The sequence below is a fragment of the Oryx dammah genome, unplaced genomic scaffold (genome assembly GCF_014754425.2).
Source record: "Oryx dammah isolate SB20612 unplaced genomic scaffold, SCBI_Odam_1.1 HiC_scaffold_23, whole genome shotgun sequence".
Lineage (NCBI taxonomy): Eukaryota > Metazoa > Chordata > Mammalia > Artiodactyla > Bovidae > Oryx > Oryx dammah.
The window spans coordinates 115,888,688-115,902,002 of record NW_024070207.1 but is presented as its reverse complement, the minus strand read 5'-3'; the positions used below and the strand labels follow the sequence as shown (position 1 = coordinate 115,902,002).

Below are 13,315 nucleotides of genomic sequence, written 5' to 3'. Positions count from 1 at the left end.
TTTGAAAAAGAGGTAATACACCTTGAGTCTCTAATCAGAGACCACAATCTGAACAGTCAATAAAGGATAACATTTTGACAAGGACAGGAACTAAACAAGTCTGACTAGCAAGAAATTTCCCAGGGCCCTTTAAAATTAGGCTATTAGTCAGATGTTCTAAAATGGATGGAATTACAGAATCTCAACCTGAGAGAACATAAACAAAATACAGATGCAAAGCTGAAAAACTAAATGTGTTCCCTCAGTAACAGCAAAGTTTGCTGCCATATGTGCAAACAGAAGCCCCAAAGGTGGGGATAACTTGCAAATTTAAGCATTCATTATTCACCTGTTCATTCAACCTCCCATTTGACAGATATTAAGATCCAGATTTTTTGAAAGAGTTGTGACCTTAAAAAGAGACAACACTGAATTTTTATAGGTGTAGAAAAGATCCTCAACTATATCTTTACCAAAGTAATCTTTCCTGATGACCAGAGTTTTGGTAATACATATAATGATAACACCCATAATACAGAGTTGCTGGGTTCCCTTAATTTCTGTGATCTGGCCTCTATGTTCCCTCTTCTAAAACTGCTTTCCAAGGCCCCAGTTACCTCCCAGACATCAAACCCTATTTCAGCATTGAGTCGTACTTCTCCTTGACACTTTAGGAGCCCTCTGTGATAGATCCATCAACCCTCATCCCAGACACCTCTCCTCTTTGAGCCCCACGTGTTATTTATTCCCTGGTTGTCCTACATCTATTATCCCTCTGTGTCTACTTCTTCTCGCTGTCCTAGCCTTTAATCTTCTCTAGTCACTCAGTGTCTTTCTCTACATTCTAGAAACTTTTAGAATCTAGAATCTCATTCTATTTCATGATTCATGCAAATTTCTATGTGGATAACTCCTATATTAAAACCTCTCGTCCCAACCTCTCTCCAAAATGTCTACTCTAGCCAAGTGAACATCACTCTGAATGCCTCACAACGTCAAACACGACATACTTCTAAAAATTAAATTCAGGGGATACATGGAGGTCCAGTGGTTAGGACTCTCAGCTTCCACTGCAGAGGGCCCAGGTTCCAGCCCTGGTTGGGCAACTAATATCCGGCAAGTCACATGGCATGGCCAAAAAAAAGCAACAAACGAACAAAATCAAACTCTTTTGCCCTCCAAAATGAGTTTCTCTCCCTCTGTTGCCTACTCTAGACATTACAAACTACCAATCTTTCTGAATTAGTAGTCATCTTTGAGTACCCTACTCCTCTGTCCAATATCTTATCAGTTACCAAGTTCTGCTGATTCTTGAAGCTTAGAAAGAAAGTAGTGAAAGAAAAAGGATTCAAATCTAGGTGTGTCAGACACCAAAACAAAAGACAGAGCTCCAAACACTGTTTGTGCTTTACAAGGGAGAAGTAAGGAGACAGACACCCTGCACAGAATGGATCCTTGAAGACAGGAAAAAAAATGAAGATTATGGTCCCTGGGGTCTACTGATGGTGGTGCTGGCAGTGGTAATAATAAATACTAAGAGCTGTCACTTACTGAGCTCCTGCTAAATGTGTGGTACCCTACTAGAAACCTACTCTGGTTCACTTTTGTATTCTGTAATATCTATCCACCAGGTCTATCACAAAGCAGGGCCCCCAAAATGTTTGCTAAATTAGTAAATCTGTTGTGCTACAGTATACTTATATCTAAACCATATAGTCCTAGAATATTGTAGTTTAAAAAAAAAATTTTGGTGAGATTTTCTTTTGGCTGTCCTTGTTCTCCATTCTCTCCTGCAATGTCTACTCTATAGCTTAGAGCCTAAATCAATGGGCCAAGGATAAAATTCTGTGGAATCTGAGACAGTCCCCCAGTACCACAACTTTCTCCTTTCCAACATCTGATAGATCTTCATTTTTTTTACTTTGAATTTGATTTCTAAAATGTTTGAAGTCTCAAAAAGACAGGCCCCAATACAAATGTTGTTATTATAAGTATTTTTCCAAGGAGAAGAACTATGTGTACTATGCTGTACCAGAATTCAGTTTATAAATTCCAACTACATAACAGTTGAACTAAAACATGTGCCTTAAACCAATATTCACAAAAAAGAGAGAAAAGACACAAAACCTACACACAAAATAATTTAGTGGCAAAAATATTTCATATATCCCCTTGAGCATAATCAAAAGTATAAGAAGTTTCAAGGCTAAAAACCTTGAACATACGGTTGCCGGTGGTTTTAAAGAAAAGGTTGAAATAGGTGGTCAAAGTTACATACACACATAAGTCACCACAAACTATTAATGAAATAGCACAGGTAGAACCCTTTTTCCTTTTTAGTCTGCTGCTGCTGCTGCTAAGTCTACCTTGTTATACTGTTTTCAAACTTGAAACACAAATGCAAAAGTTCTTTATTGCTCAGTCAATATGCAAGATAACAGGGAGTCTAAATTAACTGCATAAAACACCTTTAAGTTTTTCATTTTGACATGAAAAGTTTATTATTTTGATTTCAAGAAGTACTACACATTTACACCTAAATGCAAAAGCACTTATTGACTTAATTGAAATATATTATAGCTATATATTTTCCATTGACAAAGAGAAGCTGGCTCTTTTAACTAAAAATTTGTTCCTGGTAAGATGATTACCTTGATACGGTTTCAAAAAGTGTATACAGTTGATCCTCGGTATCCACAGATGCAGAACCCATGGATACAGAGGACTGACTGTGCTAATCCATTTTATAAGGCACCCATAGGTTTTGATATCTGAGGGGGTCCTGATACCAACACCCACACCCCATGGATACAGAGAGTAGGATATCCACTGCACAGCATAACTTGTTGAACTGGACATGATTCATCACTTTAAGATTTTACAAGCACCTACTCGATTTACTCAGTAATCAAATTTCCCATTTTCTGATATATTTATCAAATTAATCAGGAAAAAACCTCAATTCTAAGGCTGCAATTACCTTTAAAAATAAAATCCCATCTCTGAATTGTGAATAATCAATATCAATGTTTTTAGCAGTGAAGATGTATCAAAACAAGTTTCCTGGAGGAGCAGTTTTAATTATGCTTTAGTAAAGTCTGACCCCAACGAATTAGAAATTAGTTATTTTTCTGTGTCAAAGCAAACTTAAGAAGAAAACAACTATTTTTAAGAATTTTTAATTTATCTAAAGAATTAAAGTCTCCTAGTTAAATAATTAATCCCCTACAATTTTAAAACAATATATATATGAAATCTATGCATTTAGTTAAAAAGTATGTCATGTCAGAAAACAGATAAATGAAAAGGCTGCCAAAATCCCAGTTTATAGTTGTAAATTCCTAAGGTTTTAAAGCACAGCCACAGGCTAATTGCCCAAAGACCTGCTGCCCACAGACATTTGCAGATGACTGAAGTTAATAGCCGGGCATGTCAATTTACTACAGGCAGCTCTCAGTGCGGACATAGTGACAAAAGAATTGGGTCAGGTTACAGCCTGTTCCTATTATCACGTCTAGATTTATGGTTTCTAACACTGGCCCTACAAGAAATAATGGAAATGATGACAGCAACAATCCCTGCTAGACAACAGATTACAGAAAAGCAAGTAATAAACCATAATCTGAAGTGACCAGAAAACTAAACATCCCTGACCATACTTCAAACACGAAGCAGGTGTCAGTAAATGACCCATTTAAATATTTCTACAATCTCTCAAAATCTCAACACGAAAAAAATCTCAAGAGTCTATAATCTAAAACCAAGCAATATATAAATGTATTTAAATTACTGAGTACTATATTTTAATTCTTTTAATAATCATCAAAGACAGTGTAGTTCATTTGAACAGGTTTATCAAATTCTACCAAATTAATAAAAAACAAAGAGAATAATAATCATTACCTTTCAAATACCTTGAAAGTATATTGGAAAACATTCCAAATAATACTTCACATCTTTCAAAAGAAAAAAAAGGCAGTTTCACAGCAAACGGCACAAGTTTACAACTGTATTCAGGGAGGAAAGAAAACCGAAGAAACATGTGATTCACTCACTGCTTAATTTAAAACTAAAAGAAGTTTGTCAATACATCTGCTTATAAGACTATGTCAAGGCTACAAGTTACCCAAGCAAATAGAGCTGTTTGTCTGAAGTTCAGCACCAGTTAACCCTTATAAGAAACAGAGGTCAAGAAAAATCCAATATGTATTCTAAACACAAAAAGCAAAGAGAATTCCATCAACTTTCCCAAGAAAAGAAAGTGTTCTCAAGATATGCCCTAGAATTGCAATATATCTGTCCCTTCTGAAGTTTACAATGGCACGTTACCATAAAAGGTGGGCACTCTCTTTCCGCTCTTAGAACAATTTGCTCCTATAAACTTAGGAAGAGGAAGAGTCACAGCCATAAACACAGGTCACAAGTAGTAGGTAGTCAAATGCTCTCTACCTTCAAATGTTTCCCAGCTCTTTACTCATACAAAGCATATTCTTTTTTTAACTCCTTGGTTAAATAAGAAATTCACTAGTCTATGTCAGATGACTATGAAATTAAACTGAACAGCACCATCATATAAACTGCTTATAGGAGCCTCAAACCTTTCACTGTTAACACAGTAAGATATTCTCATTTCTTTAAAAACTTTCCACCACATGCCTAAAAAATGAAAGCAAGAGAAAAGTTTAGGGATATATGTTTAGTAGAAGTCACTTAGCATAAAAATAACTAGTATTATTATTTCTAAAGTAACCAAGGATTACTTATATTAGACAACATAACGACAAAATAAGCAAAAATGCCTTCCTCATGAAAACCAAACAGCACATGCATATTTCAAATCTTAATTTTTTTTTTTTAATTTTCTGAAGTTAGCCTGCTTTAAGAACCGCCACCTCTGGTATCTTAAAAAATGTTATCACTACAGTAAAGGCATGTCTACTCTTAAGAGTAACCAAAGCCCAAACTAGTTAGAGCTTAGAAAACTTACCTGCCACTAAATTACACCAAGCTATTTTAAATCTAAAATAAACAACAGCAGTTTCTCATTTATTTCCCCAAGACAAAAGGATTATAAAGATTAAGAGCCCAAACTAAGGAAGGGTAAACTTTTTCTTTCAAATTGACCCACATTTGCCGTTTTCAAAACGTCCAGGCTTTTGCTTCCTAAAATCAACAATCACTTCAAATTCTAAGATATGATGGATGTAGTAATTTTCAGACATTAATAATGTTCCATAAATTCCTAAGGGTATTTGATTTTCTCACTCCAAACTACAAAATACCTGGTAATGCCAGACCAATATTCATACCATACCCTCATGGCTCTACCAGCTGATGGTTAGCAGAGTTCACTTAATTCATATCTTACATATCCTAAAAACCTGGAATATTACTAGGAACAGACAATTTGACTCCCAGGGAGATGAGCTAAAAGAGAACATGACCTCCGATTTCCATTCACACCTGGCATAAACGTCAAAAGGAACAGAGTAACCTGGCAAAAAAAAAAAAAAAAAACTGAGGTGACTAATGACTCAAATAGCAAAGGATCCTTTGCACCCTTCAGTGTTCCAGTTTCTAAAGTTCCAACAGTCATTTCTATTAACCAAAACGGGGGGGGGGGGCAGTAAATTTTCAAGTGCAATTTTCCTCCTCCCTCCCTCTCTCCCCACACTCTAAGAGCCCAAGCTAAAATTGGGATTTGGGCCTTCCTTAAATGGAACAAGGGGCTACATCATTCTCATTCAAAAAAACTGGCATGTACTCAGCCTTCACAAGGCACTTTACTATCATCAATTATTTCCCAGTGAGGCAGTGCAGGATTACCCCGACCATTTCACTGATGCGGAAACAGACACCAACAGCAAAGGGAACAGGGGCAGGAAGAGGGGTGATAGGAAGCATCTGGGAGGAACAGGCAGGCAGCTAAAAAGGAACAAACCCTAAAGAAAATGAGAGTCACATCTGGCTTATAGCTGACCATCATAACCCTTGTTATTTTTTAGCTCAGAGAGACTTCTGAAATGTTATGAAAAAAAGAAAGGGCTCTAAATTGTCACTTAATATCTAGTTACAGCCTAAACTACTCAGTCACAGAAGTTACTTAGCATTAAAAAATACCCACTCTCCAGAACCCATACTGATTTCAATTCATACCAGTAATTCATTTTCTCCCTCAAGCCTAACCAGTATGACATATGTTTGACCCAAAAAATAATCTCTCATAAAAATATATAGCTTTGGGCTTCCTTGGTGTCTCAGTGGTAAAGAATCTGCATGCCAAAGCAGGAGACACAGGTTCGATCCCTGGTACAGGAAGATTCTACAGGCAGTGGAGCAATTAAGCCCACAGCTACAAGTACTGAACCTGTGCTCTAGAGCCCAGGAGCCACAACTACTGAGCCCATGTGCCACAACTACTGAAGTCTGCATGCCTAGAGCCCATGCTCTGCAAGAAGAGAAGCCACCACACTGCAACTAGAGAGTAGCCCCTGCTGGCCACAACTAGAGAGTAGCCCCTGCTGGCCACAAGTAGAGAAAAGCTGGTATAGCAATGAAGACTCAGCACAGCCAAAAATAAATACATTAAATTATTTTAAAATATATATATAGCTGTGTATAATCATAACAAAAGAGGCATAAAGTTAATATCACATAAGTCTGAAATACTTCAAGTTAAGACTCAAATTTTGTTTAGAGAATTATGACCAAAACTCTGACTCCCTGAATTTGCCACTGAAAGAAAAAGACTTGTTCTACATTCATAATGATTTTCTTAACTAAACCTTGAGATTTTCAGTAATAAACTACTAATGGGAAGCGTTAAACACCCTAGAAACCAGCACACATAGCAGTAGGTTGAACTGAATGCCATACTACAAGCAGCACAGGTACTTAATAAAGATGTGTTGATTGAACCATAAATCAAAAGGACTGACCAACTGCTGCCTCAAGAGAAAAACCACCTCTTTAAGACTGACTCCAGTTTTTTTGTACATATGACATCATTAACTTTAAAGCATTCTCACACATTAACAATGTAGTTTGCCCACATTAATCTTTTTTCAAAGTATCAACTTCAAAACAAATCAGGTTCTCTGGGGGGAAACAGGTACACATCCTTGGAAGATCATAAGGTTGTGTGATATACGTGAAATTTACTCAAAAATGACAGAGCCACTGAAAGTACTGTTCAGCTAAGTTTTTGAAAAAAATCCATCCGACTGTTTTGAAGAATATGGATAAAGACATAGACAAACAAATTCAAGGCATCGTGTAAGTAAGTACTGATGAACTCTAGTCTCAAAATCCCAAATGGACTCAATTCCAAAAGCTATTTTCACATTTCTGCCATTGAATATACAAAACCACAAACATAGTTAAAGAAAACATTCATCCTTGGAAACACATTTAATGAGTAATTAAGAAAAAGAATGGTAAGAAAGGCAAAACTGTCCTTATTGAACATTTTCAAGCAGTGTTATTGAAAAAAAAATAAATATGCGTCTATGAGTTATAGTTAAAATACAACTGATTGTCATAGAAGTTGTACTCCATAAATGTTACACATTTTATAATACTCTTTCCCCAAAACAGACATATGAACATCTCGGAAAGAAAACCATCTCCAATAACTTTGTACATCATATGATCATAAGGAAGTATTCACTTTCTCTGCCTCAGTTTCCCCTCCTAACCGCCCCCATTCACTCTTAGAGACGTCTGTCCTAAAGTCAACCTACAGGTAAGTTGTAAATGCTAATCTTCTAATTCTTCAAAGTAGAGGCTAGTTCCAAATTGTAATCACACTTTATAATGAATGACAAATGTATTACAACCTTTAAAAAAAAATCAGTAGTCTTAAACGTAAACTTGTCACTACCTGTGCTGCCCTAACATTAGGGGTAAGGGACGAGGGGAAGGCGGCGCGAATTTACAGCTCAGCCCTCAAAGTTACGTACAACTTCAAGACGCAAAATCTATTCAACTCTCCTACTCGCTCTCCCCCTGGCGATTCACACTAGAATGTAGCACAACCACTATCCAGGTGGAAAAAGCGAGAACGCTATCTCGAAAAAGAACAGTGGTCCTGCGCCCCAGTCTTGCCGCGATACCGCGGCGGCCGCCTCGTCGCTCCCGAGAGCTGCAGACCCACTCTCCGGCCCCCCCCTCCCCCCCCCCCCCCCCCGCCAGAGCTTGCCGCGCCCTCCCGCCCCCTATCTCCCCCGAGAGCGAGGCACCGGCGCTGCCCCCCACCCATCCGCCCCGAGCCCCGGGCCGCGAGTCTAACGTACACACCTGGCACCGGGGCCCAAGCCCGCGCTCGGCCACAAGCGCATCCTTCCCAACTGACATTTCCTTCGGAAACTCCAAAAGTTCTCTCACAAGTCTCCGGAAAACTCCGGGGCCAGTTTCAGCACAGACCACCAAAGTCATCCCTACTCCTCAGCCCCGCCGCCCACCTGCGTTGTCCCGGGACCCCAGCCCGGCCCCACCCACGGGCGGAGGATGCTCTAGAAGGTGCTGTCCGCGCTTCGGGTCAGGGGACCGTTGGAGTGAGGCCTCCGAACGCCGCGGGCGGGATGGGCCGGTGCCGGGCGCCCGGGCCCCAAGTGAGTGTGAGGGGCGGCGCGAGAGCGATTGAGGGGCGTCGCGGAAAGCGCTACGTGGGGCAGGGGAGCCCCGGCCTTGGGGGTGAGGCCGCCGAGGGGTAGAGGAGCCCGGACCTCGGGGGTGAAGCCTCGGAGAGTGGCTGACTGGAGTGCGGGACCGATCTGGGGCCGGACCCCGCGGAGCGGTGAGGGGGCGTTCCTCGGGGGACGCGCCACCGGAGACTCCCTACCTTCTGCGGAAAACAGCCAGAGCCCAGAATGCCAAAACTCCGCCTCTCTGGTCTTCACGGAGTCCGGAGTCGCCTCACACCTCGAGTCTCGTCGGCGAAAAGGGCGAAATTCTGTCACACAGATCCCGCGAGCCAGCACCGGTCTTCACACCGCCGCCGCCATGTTTGAGAAGCCGCGCGCGAAGCCGCGCATGCCCCGCAACTGCCACAGCGGCCCCGCCCCCTCCCCTCCGTCCGCGTGCCCTGCGGTTGCCGCAGCCGCGCACTTTGACCGTTGGCCGCGTGCGGGGCCCGAGCCAGGGGCTCTAACGGAAGCTCCCGCGGCCGTTGGCCAACAGTGAGACTCTGCAAACCCCGGCAAGACTTTGGCAGTTTTCCCTCGTCCGCCCCCCCCCCCAACCGCCAACCCCGCCCCAATCTGATCTCCCGCCAAAAAAAAGTCGCAGCCCCTGCACCCAAGACCGTGGTGGGCCCCCAACTGGGACCCCAGGATGCGCATCAAGTTTCATCCAAGGGGAACTCGCTCCCCTTAGCCATCAACTGTGACTCTCGGCCACCGCCCACCCTGGCCACGCACCGAAAAGGCAGGCGCTTCCCTAGGAGCTCAAGCAAATTCGATGAGCAAGGAAAAAGCAGTTCGTTAGAGCAGTTTAAGCAAAGCCACTCCTTCGCGGGTTGCAGCATAGTCCTTGAAACAGCTTTTCTTTTTTTTTCCATGAGTTTTTGCCAGCAATCCCCTCCAGCTCCACATTCCAGATTTAGTTGTTCCTTTAAACCCAGGCTTGAGCTAACGGGAACTAGATTAACCTGGAGAGTAAAATTTGCTCACAGGCTTGAAGGTACTCGGGAGCGTCTTCAGGAGTGGGTTTTGGGGGTCTCCTCTGCTCAATCTCCCTGGCCCCGAACCCAGCGGTTTGCGCAGGTGGAGGTCACACCTAGGGTCAGGGAGCGGGCATTAAAAAAAAAGCTCCAAAAGGAATCTCTCCCGCACAAAATGTAGCAGACAAAAAACCAGAGAAAAACATCCCATTCCTGGTTGTGAGGTTGGGTATAGGCAGATTTAAAACTTTTGTCTGAAAAATAATACAATGTGCTGTGTTAGCTAAAAGTAAACCATTGCCAGGCCTTTCTCTCTACAACTTTTTTCAAAAGTTGGATGAAGGTTTTGCATCCATGATCTGCTTAACTTAGTTTATAAGACATGAGTTTTTAAATCATAATTCGGGAATAGAAACCTAAATTTTTTTTAATGAGGAATATATCCATTTTCTACAATGCAGAATAAAATTATTTTCATATGACACAACTTATGCAATGTTAAACAAAGACCAAATTAAAGTATTATTTATTGTATCTAAACACTAAAGAATAGAACAAGATCAAATTGCAGCCTTTAAAATGAATAAATAAATGTTAGTGCAAAATTCAAGAAAATTTGAAGGTGAAAATAGAAAAATTAGGCCATTATTAGGTGCAAACTAGGGCTTCCCTGGTAGCTCATACAGTAAAGCGTCTGCCTGCAATGCAGGAGACCTGGGTTCGATCCCAGGGTCGGGAAGATCCCCTGGAGAAGGAAATGGCAACCCACTCCAGTACTCTTGCCTGGAAAATTCCATGGATGGAGGAGACTGGTAGGCTACAGTCCATGAGATTGCAGAGATGGACACAACTGAACAACTTCACTGGTTCACTGGTTCAGGTGCAAATATTAAAGCAAGATTTGTTCCATCAGTTGTATATTATCACATAGGAGGAAACGTTGAAATGGTCTAAGATGAAGGTTCAAAAATGTTTTTAAAAGCTAGAAAGTTACCTTTAACAGAAAAAAATAAACAGATTTAAATTTAATCTTAGCAAACCCTTAGTATGGGCTACTGAGGGGGGTAAATTTTTAACTACTGGCCATTGTCTTTCTAATCCTGATACAGCAGAAATATCTGAAATTCATCCTACATTCTCTGAAAGACTTATCACTTAAGACTCTTACACGTATGGACCATTTATTAAGTTGTAGAAATAGTACTCTGATTGTAAACTGCCTGTTTCAAGAATGCCTCATCTATTTCCCATGTTTCCCATGAAATTACTGAAGCCCTAATTCTAATAATGCGATTCACATTATCTATATCAGAATATCTTCTCAATGACTGTGATCACCTAGGCATTTATAGAAGAGTCTCCTTGTTATATTAAATGTTATTAACAATAACAGCCACCATCTATTGAGCATCTACCAAGTGCTGAGAATCATGATAGCCTCTTTAGATACACAATTTTCAATATTCATAACATTCTTTCACAAAGTTCTTGTTCCCATTTTACAGAAGAGGAAATGTAACATTACATCGCAAATAAGTGCCAGCATCAGCCTCTGAATATACACTTGAAACTTCCCTATCCCTTCCAACTTAGTCATCAATCATATGCTTTTGTCTTAGATCATGTATTTTGTTCAGTTGCTCAGTCGTGTCTGACTCTTTGAGACCCCATGAACTGCAGCACTCCTAGCTTCCCTGTCCTTCACTAACTCCAAAAATTTGCTGAAACTCATATCCATTAAGTATCCATGATACCATCCAATCATCTTATCCTCTGTTTCCCCCTTCTCCTGCCTTCAATCTTTCCCAGCATCAGTCTTTTCCAATGAATTGGCTCTTTGCATCAGGTGGCCAAAGTATTGGAACTTCAGCCTTAGTCCTTCCAATGAATATTCAGGGTTGATCTCCATTAGGACTGGTTGGTTTGATGTCCTTGCTGTCCAAGGGACTCTCAAGAGTCTTCTCCAGCACCACAGATTGAAAGCATCAGCTCTTCAGCACTCAGCCTTCCTTATGGTCCAACTCACATCTGTACATGACTACTGGAAAAACCATGGCTTTGACTATACAGAGCTTTGTCAGCAAAGTGTATATAGACATTCAATAAAAATTATTTTATTTACTTGTACCTTGCTTTTCTCCCTTTGCCAAAATAAACTCAGGACTGCTTTTTAATGTTAGCATAGGTCAGAACATCACTGTTTCTTTTACATTACACAGAAATGTCTTGCACACATTAGAAAGCTGGTAAATATTTGTTTAATGAGTGAATAGATGAATGGATAATGAATACCTACTATTATGATGTTTAATTTTGCCTAGAAAACATGAAAATGAGACTATTTGAACTGAAAGAATAAGGACTAAGACTGCTGCTGCTGCTGCTGCTAAGTCGCTTCAGTCGTGTCTGACTCTGTGCGACCCCATAGACGGCAGCCCACCAGGCTCCCCCATCCCTGGGATTCTCCAGGCAAGAACACTGGAGTGGGTTGCCATTTCCTTCTCCAGTGCCTGAAAGTGAAAAGTGAAAGTGAAGTTGCTTAGTCGTGTCCCACCCTCAGCGATCCCATGGACTGCAGTCTTCCAGGCTCCTCCATCCATGGGATTTTCCAGGCAAGAGTACTGGAGTGGGGTGCCATTGCCTTCTCCGAGGACTAAGACTAGTAAAATCTAAATTTCATGCTTATTTTTCAAGCCTCAGATTTCCTTCTGTGGATTTGCTCTTATAGTTCTCCTGACTCAGCCCAAAACCTGTGACAAGCTTAAAGGAGATCTGTCATCCCCAGCCAGCCCAAATCCAATGCAAAATACTCCTGTATCTCAAGTATGTTTGATTACTTCCTTTTGTACCTTTCTTTCAGTTCAGTTTAGTCGCTCGGTTGTGTCTGACTCTTTGCAACCCCATGAATTGCAGCACGCCAGGCCTCCCTGTCCATCACCAACTCCCGGAGTTCACTCAAACTCACGTCCATTGAGTCAGTGATGCCATCCAGCCATCTCATCCTCTGTCATCCCCTTCTCCTCCTGCCCCCAATCCCTCCCAGCATCAGAGTCTTTTCCAATGAGTCAACTCTTCGCATCAGGTGGCCAAAGTACTGGAGTTTCAGCTTTAGCATCATTCCTTCCAAAGAAATCCCAGAGCTGATCTCCTTTAGAATGGACTGGTTGGATCTCCTTGCAGTCCAAGGGACTCTCAAGAGTCTTCTCCAACACCACAGTTCAAAAGCATCAATTCTTTGGCGCTCAGCCTTCTTCACAGTCCAACTCTCACATCCATACATGACTACTGGAAAAACCATAGCCTTGACTAGACGGACCTTAGTCAGCAAAGTAATGTCTCTGCTTTTGAATATGCTATCTAGGTTGCTCATAACTTTTCTTCCAAGGAGTAAGCATGGCCACCATCAAAAAACCTACAAACAATAAATGCTGGAGAGGATGTTTAACATCTCAGTTCCCTATTAGGGGCTCCAGATCTTATCATTAAATTCTACCTTGGCCTCTGCCCCTTGTTTTTGGTCAGTAGCTTTGAGAGTATGACATCTTTTCATTTGTCTGGGCTCCTTGCAAGAACTGGGGCACGGCCCGTAAACTGCAGCTCTTGGATGGGATATAGAGAAAAGTGAAGTGAGAGTAGCTCAGTCGTGTCCCACTCTTTGCGACCCCATGGACAGTC

The 13,315-nt window shown here is 41.3% G+C and overlaps 1 protein-coding gene across 1 annotated transcript in view; it reads right to left on the bottom strand.

Annotated features, from left to right (window-relative positions):
• The window catches only part of SCML2 (Scm polycomb group protein like 2), a 114,034-nt gene extending 105,038 nt beyond the window's left edge, over window positions 1-8,996 (bottom strand). Inside the window, exon 1 of the mRNA XM_040266546.1 lies at window positions 8,822-8,996. The gene's annotated coding sequence lies outside the window, so the exon portion shown is untranslated. The remainder of the gene's footprint in view (window positions 1-8,821) is intronic.
• Window positions 8,997-13,315: the final 4,319 nt, after the last annotated feature.